Below are 18,019 nucleotides of genomic sequence, written 5' to 3'. Positions count from 1 at the left end.
GCTTTTCTCAAAGGTTAGAGTGGAGTAGAGGAAAAAAATATTCTCCCACAACTTATAATCACAAGGTAACCCCTCACATTGTTTATGTCTTGAAGTCACAGTAATTAAGTTGTCTCTACCAAAAATCTCAAACTGAGAGTTCATTTTAAAGTGGTCCAAGGTTGGGAGCCCTCCACGTTTTTGGCTGAAGCAAAAACAAGTCTTGCATATTGGAACAACTTCACTCCAGGCCTCAAATGAAATTCCAAGAAGTATGAGTCCACAAAAGGCACAAGGAAACAAGACACCATGAATAAGAACCAGCTGAAACAACTGAGAGCAGAATCAGACCAGCAAACATTTTCAGACATTGAAATTATCAGAAAAATTATAAAATCGTTAATTTTTAGGGAGTCTGGCTCCCAGTTAAAAACCTGTGTGTGATTTTTCAGGCCTTACTAGAGACAATTACAAAGTCTACTGTCTGACCAGGCATTATAGGGAAAAGTTGACTTCCCCACACCAGACTGGGTGCACAGGCAGTGCGTTGAAGCCTCTTAAGGGAGTAGCAATAAAATGTTTCAGGCCCTCTTGGCTGGTTATGTTCTTTTACATGTTTACATAGCTAGCGCAGGTGCCTTAACCTAGATTTCTTTATTTGAGACCTTGGGCAGGAGTTTTCTTCAGGCATCTCTGTTGAGACCTCTTTTGTGGAGATGGAGGTATGATGGTTAATATTAAGTGTCAGCCTGATTGGATTGAAGGATGCAAAACATTATTCCTGGGTGTGTCTGTGATGGTATTGCCAGAAGAGATTAGTATTTGAGTCAGTGGACTGGGAGAAGCAGATCCACCCTCAATCTTGATGGGCACTATCCAATCGGCTGCCGGACCAGCTAGAAAAAGCAGGTGGGAGGGAAGAAGTTGGAATGAGTTGGCTGTCTGAGTATTCCAGCCTTCATCTTTCTCTCATGCTGGATGCTTCCTGCCCTCCAGTATCAAACTCTGAGTTCTTCAGCTTTTGGACTCTTGGACTTACACCAGTGGTTTGCCAGGGACTCTTGAGCTTTCGGCCACAGACTGAAGGCTGCACTGTTGGCTTCCCTACTTTTGACATTTTGGGACTCGGACTGAGACCCTACTGGCTTCCTTGCTCCTCAGCTTGCTGACGGTCTATTATGGAACTTCGCCTTGTGATCATGTGAGTCAATTCTCCTTAATAAACTCCCTTTGATATATGCATCTATCCTATTAGTTCTGTCTCTCTAGAGAACCCTGACTAATACAGAGGGGAAATGTTGATACTGGATTCTAGTTTCCAGTATTTTTTCACTTCTAGCCCTTCTCCCCACTTTCTCCTCTGACCTCAGAGTTCATAAAGCTGCTGGAACCTTTTATTTCAGGATTCCTCAACAGTGCTGATCTGCCTGACCCTCAAACCATGCACCATACCATTGGGAAAATAGAAAAGGGAGAGTCAGAGCTTCCTTCAGTTTAGAGTCTTGCTTATACCATTGCAGTAAATGTTAAAGCCTTGATTCCTTCATTTTGATAGTTCCCAGTGTTCAAAGAGGGGCATGGTGGTGATTGGATCATGGGGGCAGAGTTCTCATGAATGGTTTAGCACTGTCTCCTCTTAGTAGTATACAGTAAGTGAGTTCTTACGAGATCTGGTTGCTTGAAAGTGTGTGGCACCTCCCCACTCTCTCTCTTCCTCCTGCTTTGGCCATGTGAAAATGCCTGCTCCAGCTTTGCCTTCTGCCCTGAGTAAAACTCCCTGAGACCTCCCCAGAAGCAGATGCTGCCATGCTTTCTGTACAGACTGCAGAACTCTGAGTCAATTTAACTTCTGTTTAATAAATTACTTCAGGCATTTCTTTATAGCAATGTGAAGATGGACTAATATAATTGGCTACTCAGACACCTAACAGTTCAACTTTGTCTTCTAGCTCAGCTGAGCTCCTGATATGCTCAAAATGTTTAAAGAAAAGATTAAAAAATATGAGTGAAGCAGAAGAGACTAGTTTAAGAAGCTGATCTGAAAAAGAACCGACAAGAATAATTGGAAATAGAAGTGATAATAACTGAAATTTTTTAAAAATTAAAGAGACACTGGTACATCACAAACTGCCTAACACCAAATAACAAAATTCTAAAAGCCTCTAGAGAGAAGACAGAATCTCTCCAAAGTAATACTAGATTGACAGCTACCTTCTCAAGAACAATAGTGACGGGCAAAAGGCAGTTAAAAGCGTCTTCAATAAGTTGTAAGAAAAATAGAAAACTATCTCATTTCCAAGATTAGATTATAGAGAACAGATTAAAAATTGAAAAAAGAAAAAATATAAAACTATAAGTCAAGCATTCTGCATTCAGTCAACTGATATTTCCAGAATAAGGGTGAAAAAAAAACATTTTAACAAATAAAGACTAAGTTTGCCTAATGGACCTGCAATGTTCTACAGGATGTTCTTTAGGCAGACAGAAGGGAATCCCAAAATTCCCTTCCAAAACTTCCTAGATCCTTTCGTTTGAGAGCTCTCACCTTTACAGTATATGCTGGAAGTTTTTTAATGCAGATCGACCATCTTTGTATTTAGCTTGAGCATTTTTAAAAATAGCTAATATATTTTAATGATTTCTACCATCAATTTTGTACTGTGTATTTGTCCTGCATTTGCTATGTTTGTAGCTCTCCAGGGAGATATTAACATTCAAAGCTAACGTGTTATAAATAACAGAGTCTCAAAACAAATTTAAGATATTGTACAACTACAATGTGAAACAGATAAATTACTCACTGTAGAGTAAATTATAAAGTTCAGTAATGATTGATCAAGAGGGAAGTACAAAAGTAAGGCTACAAAAGATATGAATGTCACAATTACTGCATTTGATCTAATAGAAATACGTTCAATACTACATGTAAAAACTGAAAACTGAAAGTTCTTTCTGCTGCACTTAGGACGTTTGTTGAAATTGATGCCTATTGGGTCCTGATAAAAGCTTAAATAAATTTCAAAGGGTTAGTCTACATGGGACAACTTTCTTAGTAAACTGCAATCAAATTCAAAATTAATAGAATACATATAGAACTGTGTCAAATATTTGAATATTATGAAACTCACTTTAAATTGGACATGGGACAAAAAGTGAAAATGGAAATTAGTAAATATTTAGAACTGAATGGTTATGAACATATTACCTATTAGCCTTGTGGAATACAATTAATGCAGTACTCAGATAAAATGTTATGATATGGTTTGGCTCTGTGTCCCCACCCAAATCTCATGTTGAATTGTAATTCCCGCATGTGAAGGCAGAGACCTGGTGGGAGGTGATGGGATCATGGGGGTGGTCTCCCCTATGCTGTTCTCGTGATAGTGAGTGAGTTCTCATGAGATCTAACTGTTTAAAAATGACACTTTTCCCTTTGCTTTCTGTCTCTCCTGCTGCCATGTAAGACATGCCTTGCTTCCCCTTCATCTTCTGCCATGATTGTAAATTCCCTGAAGCCTCCCAGCCATGCTGAACTGTGAGTCAATTAAATCTCTTTTCTTTATAAATCACCCAGTCTCAGGCAGTTCCTTATAGCAGTGTGAAAGCAGACTAATTTGTAGTCTTGTTGTAACTCTAATTTCTTTTATTAGGAAAAAAGACGTGAAAATTAATGAACTAAGCGTTTCTTTCAGTCATTTTTGCTGCAGTAACATACCACCATGAATCTCAGTGTCTTACACTGACAAAAATGTATTTCCTTTTCACATTACATGTAGATGTGGGTCAGATAGTGCTCTGCCCCAGTGTTGTTCTGCCCTGCAGCTTGCTTCATGTGTTTTATCATTCCAAGACCCAGTTTGAAGGAACTGCTGTGGGTACCAATCTATTCTTATTCCTAAGGGTAGGGTGAAGAACAAGATAGCTGTTGGAAACTCATTTGTACCTTAAAGCTTCTCCCCAGAACTGGCACATTGTCTAGTCTATGCCCAATCTCAAGGTCCATGGATTGAGGTGTGTTCCATGGAAATATACTACTGTCTGCTATCTTAACAAAAAAACAAGTTTCTTTCTTTCTACAATCAAAATATATTCACTCCCTCCCCTAGTGAAGAAATCCTAATATCAGATTCAAGGTCAATACCTAGGGTCTCATGATAGTGTCTCCATTGAGTGAAGATCTAGGGATCTAACACATAAAAAGGCACTGCCCTCAAATACAGGATCATGGGATAGTGAACAATTCCTGTGAAAACCACTCCCATTGGAAAGAGGATAAGAAATGTTACTTGATTAGGCCTTTATTTTGCCCAGTCTGTGGTATTCCATGGTGCCAAGCTCTTCTCTCCAGAAGAGTTATTTTCTGTTTTCCTCCTTGGCCACATCTCAAAAGGGTATTGAATAATATGCATCTTTGAGGGCTGAGCAGCTTGCTAAGCCTGCTCCTTTCTTCTTGAAAGCTGGAAACCCAAAAATTGTTTTATATTTTAACAGTTACAGTCTATTTTAGTCCAGGCTATTGGAACTTTTGGCATTATAACTCTCTGAAAAACATGATTGTTTTTTCAACGAATTGATTTTAATCAGCAACATATGCAAATAGCTACACCTCTGTTATTTGGAAATGTGCCTTTCTCTCCAGACTTACTTATAAATAATGTGAGCTACCCAGCTTCAAGGAAACTGTTGGCATCTCTTTCTTCTAAGTCATTTTGTCCAACTGGCATAGCTTTCTAGGAGTCATCTTAAACCATTCATAGTTTTTAACAAAGGATATGAATGGCAATGTCCTTTATTTGGTCATGTGTCTTAATCTGAGATTTTGTTGCTCAAAGCATTTATTTTCTACTAATTAAAAAAAAATTATGTTTTCCTATCCTGTAGTCCCTAGAATCTGGTTACTGTAATTTCTGTCTCTTCTCTGCTTGCAAAGCAGCCCATTCTTCTCTGGGCTCATATGACAATTCAGAGGAAAAGGTAACATTAGTAATATTCTGTTGTGAAACCCCTTCTTCCAAAGCCACTCTTTGGTAGATCTATTATCTGCTTTCCAAGTTATTAAAGGTGACAGTTTGCTAAATATTTTGCCATTGCATATCATGGGTCATCATTGTTCCAGCCTCTGATAATAGTATCTTTAAAACTTGTCTCTTGGCCTCAAAGTCAAGACACAGATTTTCAATTGTTATAGGAGTACGTATCTTTGAGATACTAAGATTTGTTTTAATCAACTTTGCTATAGTAACAAATGGGCTCAAAAGCTTAGCACTTATACCAACAAAAAATAATTTCTTGTTCATGTTACACTGAATCTTAGCTCAGATATAGTTCTGCTAGATATTTAAGTAGGGTGGGTTTAGCTCTAATGTCTTCCCAGTCCATGATCCAAGCTGAAAGTCCAGCTTTTGTGCTAGCAATTCACAATATCTCCTAAGAGTTGTGCTCAGAATTGGTAGTTAAAGAACTGACATCTTGTTCCTTCTGCTTACATTCCATTATCCTAAATAAGTTCTAGAGGTCAGACCAAAATTAGTGGGCAGAGAAGTAGAGTACTTTTATAAAGAAGGATGGGATAATCATATCTTTATAAAGAAGGATAAAATGATCACACATGCTCCCATTTTATACAATTTGAAAGAGAATAACAGAATAAACCACACCTTAAAAAGAAAAAGAGTCATTAACAAATAACAGACATAAATTTAATTGAAAACAGACATATCAAAAATTAACCAAACTCAATATTTTTAAAGAGAACTAATAAAAGTGAGAAGCCTCTGGCAAGGTTGCCCAAGTAAAATGAGATAAGGCAAAATAAACAACGTTAAGAGTGAAAAAGGGGCTATAACCAAAGATGTGGCCAAGATTATAAAGAAGTAAGAAAACCAGATGACCAATTTGAATGGAAAAGTTAGAAAACATGGAAAAATTTGTAGAAATATGTGACTATTCACAACTTTTTGTAAAACAAAGTGAACACCTAAATAGTACCATAAAGAAATTGAATCAGTAATGAAAAATAACAGATCTAGGAAGCTAAAACAAGAGTTCCAGACACTCTTACAGGCAAGTTTTATCAGACATTAAAGGAAAAAATGCTTTGCTTTTACACAAAATGTTTGTAGAATACACAATAGAAAAAGAGAACCCCCCTTACTAATTCAATGAGCTAAGTTAACTTTGGGGAGTGTAACCTGACAAGAACAGGAAGAGAAAGACAAATTTATAAAAACATCTTATTTATGAACATGAATCCAAAATTATTAAACATAATACTAGCAAAAAATACCAGGACTGTATTAAAAGGTTAATGTATCTTGAACAATTTGGGTTTATTTCAGCAATGTGAGCCTTGTTTAATGTTAGAAACTCTGTCATAGTAGTTTTTAATAGAAAAACTTTAAATGAAACGAATTGGATTATCTCAATGAAGACACAAAAAACTTTTGATAACATTTAACATTGGTTAATGATAAAATATCTGGTAAGTTAGATGTTTAAAAAAATACTTTTTAACTGAAAAACAGGATCTAGACAAAATACTCAGAAAACATTTTAATACTAATATGTTATAAAAATTTCCTTTAAGATTTTAAATAAGACAAGACTATCTTCTATAAACCACTTCTATTTAACTCTGTGTCCGGGGGCAATAAGGCAAGCAAAAGAGGCAAAAGATATAAGAGCTGCAAAGAAAAGAATAATTATTAGCAACATAAAGTTTAGCAATGTTGCTGAATACAAAATCAAATAAAAAAATCAATTACTTTTCTCAGCACAGGCAACAGGGAATAATAATAATGTCAATTATAATATCCCCAAGAGATATTAAATACCTGGAAATAAATGTCATATAAGATGTATCACACCATAACAGAAAAAATAAATTTGTACAGAAAAACATTAAGGAGACTTGCATGGAGAGATATATTGTCTTAGTGAATTCAAAACCTCAGTATTATAAATATATAAAATTTAAAATTTCAACAGGTATTTTTGTGAAAATGAGCAAATTAATTTTAAATTTTTTATTTAAAGAAAAGTCGGAGAATAGCCAGACCTCTCCAGAAGTAAAAGATTAGTGATTGAACATCCTTCATCAAATATCTAGACTAACAAAACTTTAATATTCAAGATGGTGTGATATTGGTACAGAGATAGGCAAGTGAAACATTGAAACAGAAAATGGTGTATGGAAACATAGCCCTGACAGGATGAAAAATTGGTGTATAACAGGACCAGCACTGTAGACCCCTAGAAAGAATATACTTTTCATTAAGTAGAGCTGGGGCAATTGAGTTTTTATATGAAAAAAAAAAAAGAATTTCTTATTCTACAGCTTACAAAAATTCAACTTATTATAGGTGAATAGAAGGATTTAAATGTGCAAGTCAAAACAATAAATACAACATTGAGCAGACAATGTAAGATACTCTATGTCTTAAGAAATATATATTAAATAAGACATTAAAAGTCCCCCCACTAAATTAGAATATAGACAAAGTTGACTACACTAAAATGAGAAATTAAAACATACCATAAGAAAATGAAAAGGCATAGATTTGAAAATGTATTTGCAAAACATGTCATGCAAAATGGCTGTATAACAAAAGCATAAAGAACATCTACCTATACCCCACTCCCCCCAAAAAATTCAAAATAAAATAAAAATTGGCAAAAGACTTGAAGAGACTTGACTTTACAGATTAGGTATCATGAATGCTAGTAAGTTAGGAAGTAATGTTCATTCTCATTAACAAACAGGGAAATGCAAATTAAAACCATAATGAGATATATTTTTATGTCTATTAACTAGGAAAAAAGTTAAACTATCTCAAGTATTGATAAGGCTGTGAAGATACTAGAACACTTCTGTACTGATAGTGGGACTATTGATCAATATAAAAATTTTGTGAAAAAAATTAGCATTTTCTAGAAGGATGAAAATATGCATACCTTATAATATAGCACTTTCCGTCTTTGGTATATATTCTAGAAACAATATTTTACATGTTCACCAGAAGATACTGTTTAAAAACACAAAAACAAAAGCAGAAAATCTAGAATCTAACCATATGCCCATTATTATAAAAGCAACAAATTCTGACATTTTTATCTAACAAAATACTATATAACAAATTTACAGTTACACACAACAATAGCGATGAATTCAGGAACATGCTTAGTGAAAAAAAAAAATAGTTTAGGCCGGACACGGTGGCTCACTCCTGTAATCCCAGCACTTTGGGAGGCCAAGGCGGACAGATCGTGAGGTCAAGAGATCGAGACCATCCTGGCTAACGTGGCGAAACCCCGTCTCTACTAAAAAAAATACAAAAAATTAGCTGGGCATGGTGGCAGGCGCCTGTGGTCCCAGCTACTTGGGAGGTTGAGGCAGGAGAAGCGCGTGAACCCGGAAGGCGGAGCTTGAAGTGAGCAGAGAAAGCGCCCCTGCACTCCAGCCTGGGCGGTAGGTAGTCACAAAAAAATAAAGTAAGTTTAATGATGCCAACATATGTGTTAAAACTATAAAAAAAAGCAAGGAAGTGATAAAAACAAAATTCAGGATTGTGCTCCCCTGAACAGAGAGGGAACTGGGTAAAATGAAAGGCATGTGAGAGACAGCAATGGCAAAAATATTCTTGTTTTTTTTTTTTTTTTTGAGACAGAGTCTCGCTCTGTCACCCAGGCTGGAGTGCAGTGGCCGGATCTCAGCTCACTGCAAGCTCCGCCTCCGGGTTTACACCATTCTCCTGCCTCAGCCTCCTGAGTAGCTGGGACTACAGGCACCCGCCACCTCGCCCGGCTAGCTTTTTGTATTTTTTTTTAGTAGAGACGGGGTTTCACCGTGTTAGCCAGGATGGTCTCGATCTCCTGACCTCGTGATCCGCCCGTCTCGGTCTCCCAAAGTGCTGGGATTACAGGCTTGAGCCACCATGCCCGGCCAACATTCTTTTTTTTAAACTGGGTAGTGGGTAAATGGGCATTGTATCATTTTTAATACTTATGTGTGTATATGTATATATATAAATATTCATTCATATGTACTCAATATTTGATTACAAAACACCAATGAAGAATGCAAGACACAGAGGAATTAGCCACACCTCGGGGGATACCAATATATGACACTTCGTGACATAATGAGATGATAGACATCTCTTTCAGGCCAATGAAGGAACAGAGGGCAAAATGTGGACAAGAACACCATCGTATTACTATAAGCATAATGAGATTCCCCTTCTTCCAGATGCCATCTCAGGGAAGAGGGAGTGAGGCAATTCCCTTCCTTCTGAGAAAGCACAGACAGCCCTAACGAAGAATGAGAAATATTTGGAGCATTAAACTGACAGAAGAATTTTTTAAAGAGACCTGTTTTAAACTAAAAGAGGCTGAATTATCTTTAACTGACAAGTGTCCTCCCCTCTCACCATTATCAGTGAAAACAGAGACTCCAGAGGTAGGCAGTAAAAAATAAAACAGTATTTTGAGGCCATCTAAGTCATTGGGTGCATTCAGTTTTAATCTCACTTGAAGTACTACAGGAGTAAATTCAGGGTACTTTTGTGGCACATTAGGAAGCTTGCCCCAATCCAGATTTGAGGATTGGATTGGGAAGAGGTAGTCACAGAAGACTTCCTGAGATCTAAGAGACCAAGAGGATTTAGTTTGGGGAATTTTTCAAACAGAAGAAAGAGCACATATAAGGATTATTCTCTTCTTGCCTTCCACTGATGCAGGGGTTCAACTTATATCTATATTTATATCTATATCTACGTACATATATATGCCCTACTTTTCTATGAGATAAAGTGGTAATCCTTTACTAAAAGTCACATTCTGGCTCAAGAGAGATCTGGGCACCTATTCTCTAGGTTCACAGAGTCCTTGGAACTTCCAATCCTTGTACCTCTTATTACTATGTATTAAGAACATTTTTCTTATTTGTCTTCCCTTCTAGGGAATTTCTATCCTTGAGAATTTCTATCACTTTCCCAAAGATAGAACTTGGCACAAAGAAAGTGTTCAATAACATTTAGTAAATGTTGAAAAAATAAAAATCTGAGTAGAATAAGTGATCAAAGGGAAAAGATACATTGGTGAGCTGAAAAGATCCAAAAGAAGAGAAATCTAAGAATGTACAAGAAACTGGTTCAGAAGTAACCTGAAGAGAAGACACATTTCAATTTCAGTGAAGTCCGTTTAGTCTCCATTGACCTCTTGCTATTTAATCCATCAAAGAGTGGGCTATCCTTTAGTAAATTGATTCAGTACGTTATTGGCTTTTTGGTTCTGGGAATCAAGACAGGCTTATCCAAAACATAATCAATATTAGATTGAGGGTTTGATTATAAGGTCTGATTCTGCAAAGGTGATCCAAAAAGATGATGAATTTTCTATATAACGTATCGTATTTATTGTACTGCTAAATGAATGATTGCTGTAACTGAATTAAAGTCGTTACTAGCACATTAAGCAGTGCCTATTGTTTCTTCCAGGTGGCACAAACCTGGCAAATTAAAAAGCCAAACAGAATAAAATTTTACATTGCACTCCAGGATTGCAAAGAGTGATACAATATAACTCCGGGGGTTTGGGGCAAGTACTATAATGAGAGCTTATTATTGAACTCTAGCTTTGAATGAACCTTGGGTTTTCCTTTTAAGTAGACGCCTGTATTATAGGACAAAGAGCTTTATCTTTTGTGACGGGAAAGCTAAGAATAACTGTTCTTTATGAGTCATGCAAACACATTCCAAAAAGGGCTTTCTTCTATTAAACATCTGTAACAGCTCTTCCTGTCCTTTCCCACCACCTCAGCCCAGGTAGAGCTGACAGGCAAGGGATAATAGGCAGCGGTTATTTTTACTCTATTGAATTTCAATAAAGGAACAAAAAATAATTCACAAGAGCAAATAATATTTCAATTCTCTGCCTTCAGAGACAAAATGTGGCCAAGAGTGACCTTTGGGGACAGGAACTATAGAATAATTTTTTTTTTTTTCAGTTTGTAGTTGGTGCCAATTTCTCACCAATGGAGAGAATTACAGCTCCCTTGTTGAGTCCTCATTTCAGCATCTTTTGTAAAGATGAACATTTGAAGTCTAGAGAAAATGTTTTGCTCTGTGTGGTGTTCAGCCTTACCTGGGCTGCCCCCGATGCCAATTTTTTCTTCACAAATGAATCTGATTCCTTTATTTATAGAAAGCTAGCATTTAGGGCTCAAGATACAATATGAAGATGTTGTTTTCACCTATTTAAAAATCAGAAAGGGAATGTATACCTTTAAAACAAAGTCTTAGATTTCTCTATTAAAAATTGACCAGAGAGACTAGGTTCTTCAACTTTTTAATCACTTGGAGAGACTGAGTAGGGGGAAGGGTAATAATTTTCTGATGGAATTTTTGGCCAAATAATTCTGCCCATCAACAGGAAGAAGGGAGAAGGTTGGTTATGATGGGATCGTGGGTACTCATCTCCAACAAACTCCGCAGTAGTAGTGGAGGGATGTTGTCCGATTTCACTCTTCTCACAGTTATCCTCTTTGGTCATGTTTGACTTTCTGCCCAGCATGCAGAGTAGAGATAATACTGTTTGGCTATGCAATTTGGAAGAATGATTTGCTTTCTCTTCTTGCTAAAATCTGGGAAGTAGTAAGTAGAGAGAGGGAATGTATATATGTCGATTATAAATCAAAAACAATATTTTATAAAGGGCCAGCTTCTCACCTTCATCACTTATCCTAGAGAAAATAGAGTTTCTCATGGTAAAGTTTACTCCATAAAATGGCAACTGTGCAGTATCATAAGAACTCTTTCAAAGAGTAGTAGCTCAATAATCTTTGAGAGAATAAATGCTCTTCTAAGGAGACAAAAAATATTGGTATATTCTTGAGCTGGATGTCTATGTTTTCTAGTAGCTTGACCTCAGAATGAAACAAACGAAAACTAGTATGGCTAGAATATTATAGTTGCTTATACTAATTCAGCAAACCAGCAAATTTCAAACATCTACTACATCAACTAAGTAACAAAAGCTGCTTAATGAATCCTCAAATTAGAGGGCTTTTTACTCCCTTTTATGTCCCAGAATGGTAGAGCTAATGGAGGGCAAATTTTACAAAATAATTAAAATGGTGCCAAGCTTTTGCTAGAAAGAGGAGGAGCCCTGATTAGCACAGACTATAAGGACCAGCAGCTGCAGATGCCAATTTGAAGAGTCAACAACCTTTCTCACTGCTAAGGAGCAGGTTCATTGTTCAGCAACAGCCCTTTCACTGATGAAAACCCTCTTAGACCTGGAAAATGTGCCAAATGTGGGAAGGGCCTTTCCATGGCAGTCACACTGGTTGCCATAATTTTCTAACTGGCTTCGGTGCTTCTTTGTTGTGTTCCTGTGCTGCAAAGCAACAGAAGGAATAGGAATATGCCTGCAGGGCTTTTGATGGAGTGCACAGTTTTTTTCTCAGAATTTATTTCTGTTGCCATCTGCATCAAAATAACATTTTTTTTTAAACATTCAGTTTGCATGCCCTCAATTCACATAAGCAATTCACATACATTGCTTAATGTCTCTCATTTCTCAGCTCCCTGGGCTGCCCCCAAGTTTCCCCACTATTTTCCTGAATCCTTTGTTCTTTTTGCTCATCCATGCCCTGCCTCTCTCCTGCTTCATCCTTGTGTCCAGCAGAGGAAACAGAAATATGGTTTTGTTTTTTGTTTTTTTTTTCCAATTATAAGATCGTTATATTATTTCTAGGCAGTTTAGCTAGATTGGACCATCTTATAGATGTCTCTCAATTTCCAGAAAACTTACGAAATTTGAAGAGTTTGTTAAAAGTGAATTTGTTTCATTGTTCTTTTCATGCCTTTTCATGCCACTGGTTTTCATTTAAACTTGGGAAATGGTTGCTTTTGGAGAAAACAATCAGTCCTGAAAGATAATGTCACAAGGGAAGTAATTTTAACATCAGAAGCATGCAATTCTCCATTGTAAGGGGAGGAATTATCTTGTTTGAAAATGCTTATTGACACGGTGATCTAGTCTGCTCAGTTAAGTATTTTGTTAAATAAGCTATTTGTTTTCTTTTATAACAGCTGCAAGAGATGACATTTCAAATGAAAACAGCTTTCTTAGTCCCTGGGAAGGTATGAACTTGTGAAGGAACATTTTTTTTTTTTTTTCTGCAGCTTTTTGTGGCCATCACCATTTTGGGCCAGCCTCTGGAATCAATCTGTGCCTAAAGGTTGAGCACGATAATGAGGCATGGGTGTAGAATGTACCCTGCCTCACCATAAACAGAATATTTTCTCCTCTGTACAACACCTATTTTTTGACCATCCATGGAACTCTACTGGAGCTCCAGAATAAGATCTGCAAAACGGGTCCTTACCTTCAAACAGTTGCTATGCTAAACCATGATAAGCATTTATGCCAGTTTTCAGTTCTAAGTGAGAAAAAACGCAAACCAGCTTAATCCAGAAATTCATTTACTGACGAATGAATGAGAAGTGCAGAGCAAGGCAAGACCTCAGTCGTGGCTGGATTTAGGGCCTCAAGCAATGTCAGGTCTATTGGATTAGCTCTGCACCAGTCTGTGGGAGGACTTCTCCAGATTGACATGATGGCAAGATGGCTCCAGAAGCTTCCCATATCACACCCATTTAGGTAGGAAGAAGACAATATATCGTACTGATAATTCTTACAAAAATTCTGGAATTCCTTCTGATGAAAACACAGGAAAGTCCCCTTGGTGAACTGAACAAGAAGACCAAAACAGTGGAATTCTGTTGATTGGTGAAGCTAGGTCACATGGCCTCAGAAGGGGATTTGGTGCTCTGACGGGTCAGCCCAGATCACATGCCCAGAAGAAAGATTCAGTGATCTGATTGGCCATGTCCGAGTCACATACCTAGAAAAGGGATTCAGTGCTTTGCATGACCAGACTTGAGTCATATGTTTCAACTCTGAAGTCAGGGATAGAGCCCAACCTCCTGGAATAAGCAGTGGAGAAAGTCATTTCCCAAAGGAAAGTTGTTATACTTATCAAAAGGGAGAGGAATGAATAAAAATTGTGCACCTGCAGAGTTACTACATATTTAAAAAGCATATTTGAGTACTTACTAGGTTGTGGACAAAGTAGTAAGCACATGTATGCGTCACCTCTTTTGATTTATTTTTCTCATCAACTTTATGAGGAGTTGCAGTTTATATTTAAGAATTCAAAGTTTCAAAAATTACATGGCCTGCCTAATGTCACACAGTTTGAAGGAGGTGGAGCCAGGATTTGGGCTATAGTGTCTGATTTTGGAGGCTACACTCTGAAATACTGTATAATATCCTACACTCAAAATGACAGTGACAGCCACCACAACAGCTAATACTGGTTGGGTACTTACTGTGCAAGGGGTTTTATGTGGATTATGAATAAAGTGCTAAGTCCAGGCAGAGCATAGCAGTTTCTCTTCTAAAAAAAGTTTTTATATAGATAAAGAATTGGATACAAGACTTGAGACTCCCCTTGGCATGAGGAAAGCAGCAGGGATAGGGCAGTAGTTTGCAGTGATGCTGGTGGTGACAGTGCCAGGCCTTAGGAAAGCTGTTTTCAGAAGCAGGATACAAGATGTTTATAGGCTGAGAAAGGCTCAAGAGAAGCAGCAGTTGATAACGCAAAAGAAAACAGAGATGTTTATGTAGTGAAGTCTCAGGGAAGGTGGGAGGGAATGAGATTAAGAGCTTTGATGAAGGTTTTAGCCTTGGATAAGAGAAACACCTTTTCTTTTAAGATAGAAGGGAAGAAAGGAAGGCTAGGACAAAGAAATATAATTGCTTCTGTTGGGATTCTTAATATGATACCCCAAAGCAGGGTATCTTGGCATGCTGAGTACTTTGAACTGAAGATTGGAAGGGCCTTGGAAGCGAGTTCTCTCTGATCTTCTTCTGCCCTTCTGTCTCCCACCCCTCTTTCTTCCCTGAAGGGAGTCATAGAAATAAGAACTCCTGTTTCCCAAGGAGGGTCATAGAAATAGAAGTCCTCTTCTCCAAAGCAAGCCATAAAACCTATAAAGGCCATTCTCTATCTTCTGCCTTCTTCTTTGAAGACCTTCATTCCAGAGGCGTACTGTCCTATACTCAGATGGAATGCTACACTAACAGTCCAAGAAGAATCTGAACAGACAGACCTTGCTGCATTTCCCTCCTCAGTCAATTACAGTCAGATTACACCCTTTTGTCCAATCACATTTCTATACCACTTTATCAAACCTAAGCATAAAAATAGCTTTCCCTGGGTCTTTGGGTCTTCATTTCTGTAGGCGCCTGTGTCATGTAAAACTTTGATTAAATAAATTTGTTACACTTTTCTCTTGTTAACCAGTCTTTCATTTTAGGAATGTCAACAATGACCCTTATGATGGGTGAAGAAAGGTATCACGTCTTTCTGCCTCTACATTCCTTCGTAAAAGTAAATACAGGTCTTCACATTTGTGTAGAGGCTGCCTAACCGTTTACATGGAATAAATAGAGTTGCACCTTTAATTCTGCTTTGATTCCCTTCTCCTCAAGGTCACGAGTCTCTTGAGAGTACCAAATCACCAGGATTTTGGCTGGCTGGCTGCAGCATTTTAGAGGTCTTTGTCATGTTCCGATATGGAATTCTTGTCAACTTTGCTTGCCCGATTATTTATTAACTTGATTAGGCATGTTAAAGGTACTTTCTCTTTGTCATTCTGGTGTTTTTATGGTGTGTAGATACAAAAGAACTAGTTTCACCATTTATTGCAGAATAATGTATAACTTACATGCAGGGTTTAAATATATAATTTAATGTAGATAGGCAAATAGTGTGTTTCCATGAAAGTGATATAATACACTAACTAATTAGCTACGGTTTGTAATATAGATGAATTGGCAGCTGGAAGTGACAACCATTACTTTATAATTAATTGAGTTAGACCTTTCTAAAATTAATTAGTTAGGAAGTACAGCTGGGCAAAGATTAATGCACAGGAGGCCTTCAGTGCTCCCACCAGAAATCAAGGTCAAGCAAGTGATTATGGCTATTCCACCTTTCTACTGCTTGTTGAGCAGTAATTCAACCAGCCAGTTATTTCTGATATGCTGCCTAATTGTCTTCTTTGGGTTCTTTTGAGTCTTCCAGAAAATCCACAGAAACTGTGTTTTCTAAATATCGACCTATCCTAATTATAGCTCTGTTGTTCCACAGACTTTTTTTTTTTTAAAAAAAGATAAAATTATTGAGTGTTTAATACATATCAGGCCCTATTAAACCACTTATGTACTTTATTTCATGTTTCCTCACAAGATCCCTATAAATTAGGTTTTCAAAGAGGTGGCATACCATAATGGTAAAAGCCAAGATTTAAATGCCTGACTTTCTAGATTTAGATCCCAGCTCTGCTAGTAATTGCTGTGTGCCTTTGGGTAAATTATTTAACCTATTTCTTGGTTTCCTTATCTGTAAGATAGTGATAATAATAGTAACTTTCTCATAAATCTGTATGGATTAAATTGGTTAATCTGCACATACGTGAGTTTAGAATAAAAATAGGGCTGTCACAGTGTTATTATTTTTCTGCACCACCACCTGCCCATAATGATAATAGGTTTCATTTGTGAGCACTTACATGCTTCTAACCATTTTGTGCATTTTCACTGACTGAATCTTCCCAAGAATCCCATGAGGTGGACGTGATGTGAATTGAATGAATCCTCCTTTTACAGGTGAGGGAGCTGAGGCACAGAGAAGACTGATAACCTGCCTAAAGTTATCTTCTTTACTAGTGTAAGAACCAAGATTTACTCTCAGCTTCAAAACCCATGTTTTTTACTAGTCTCTGTGGCTGTTCCTCTTCAGCATCACCTGTATATCAGACACACTGAAGGAAGTGGGGTCCCAGGAAGGAGCAGTGTTCTTTTGTGACCCTGTCATTACATGCATTTTTCACCTGGAAAGCTCTGCTTCCTTTGCCCATGTGTTGAATACTTATTTAGCCTGAAATAGTCAACAACAGCAACAAAATCACCTCTGCTGGAAAGGGTTCCTTAATGTTTTCATAATCTTTCATAATAATCTTATGTTGATCTCTTTCATAACATTTTAGAGTCAATATGTTAGTCACATAATCAATAAATATTTACTAGTTCATCAATGACTTTTTATTGAGTTCCTTTTTTCATGGGGTTTGCATCCTAATGGAGGAAGATAGTCTTTAAACATGGTGGAGAAATAAAAAAACTAAGATAATGCCAGAGGTACAACATGACTTTTGGAGAGGATGCAATGGGTTAATGTAGAAAGGGATTGAGTGTGCTGCTTCAACTAGACTGACTGCAGATGAGACTTGAATAATGGAAAGTAGTCCCATTACTGGGGAGAGAGATGATTGGAGTGATACTAAGCTGTTGTTTTGGATGCTGGCTTTAGTAAAGGAAGGAATAAGGGGAGTCACCTTGGTGTTTCCTGCTCACCCTGAGAGAAGTTTTGTTGTTTGATAGCTCTTAGAGATTGAGGTTTAAAAATAACTTATAAAAAAAACAAAAGGGATGACCAATTTTAATAGTTAATTATAAAGAATTCCTAGATTGGAGAGATGATTGGAGATGAGACTTGAATAATGGGAAGTAGCTGTTACAGTAGGTAGCTAGTCAGACATGAGCAGGGTAAGAGAAGGCTCTCCCTGCCACACGCACACACCAGGAATGTCAGGCGACCATTAGATGATGGTCACACCGTTGTTAGCTGTCTCTCTGAAGTATTAATTGGCCGCAGCCAGCGCCACGGAAAGGCACTCCCCGATAAACAGGAACACGTGAAACTGGTGATCAGCAGCTTCCAGATAAGATCTTAGATGTTGAACAGGAGGGCCAAAGCACGCACAGTGGCAGAGTTTAACTGGTATATGATATCTCCAGTTGTATACCACTTCTAGGGACAACTCCTACGGACATTTGACGGGTAAGAGAAGAGCACCTCAAGTGAGCATGTGTATAACTCCAGTAAACACACTGCACACGCTTCCCT

At 37.5% G+C, this 18,019-nt stretch overlaps 1 pseudogene across 1 annotated transcript in view; it reads right to left on the bottom strand.

The window, feature by feature from the left end:
- Positions 1–12,228: 12,228 nt before the first annotated feature.
- Positions 12,229–18,019, bottom strand: part of LOC105545874 — a 61,870-nt pseudogene continuing 56,079 nt past the window's right edge. Inside the window, exon 2 of the transcript XR_001007007.1 lies at positions 12,229–12,375. The product of XR_001007007.1 is annotated as a frataxin, mitochondrial pseudogene (transcript). The remainder of the gene's footprint in view (positions 12,376–18,019) is intronic.

Source organism: Mandrillus leucophaeus, unplaced genomic scaffold, assembly GCF_000951045.1.
Source record: "Mandrillus leucophaeus isolate KB7577 unplaced genomic scaffold, Mleu.le_1.0 Scaffold340, whole genome shotgun sequence".
In the NCBI taxonomy this organism is placed as follows: Eukaryota; Metazoa; Chordata; class Mammalia; order Primates; family Cercopithecidae; genus Mandrillus; species Mandrillus leucophaeus.
This window is presented reverse-complemented; position numbering and strand designations above follow the sequence as displayed.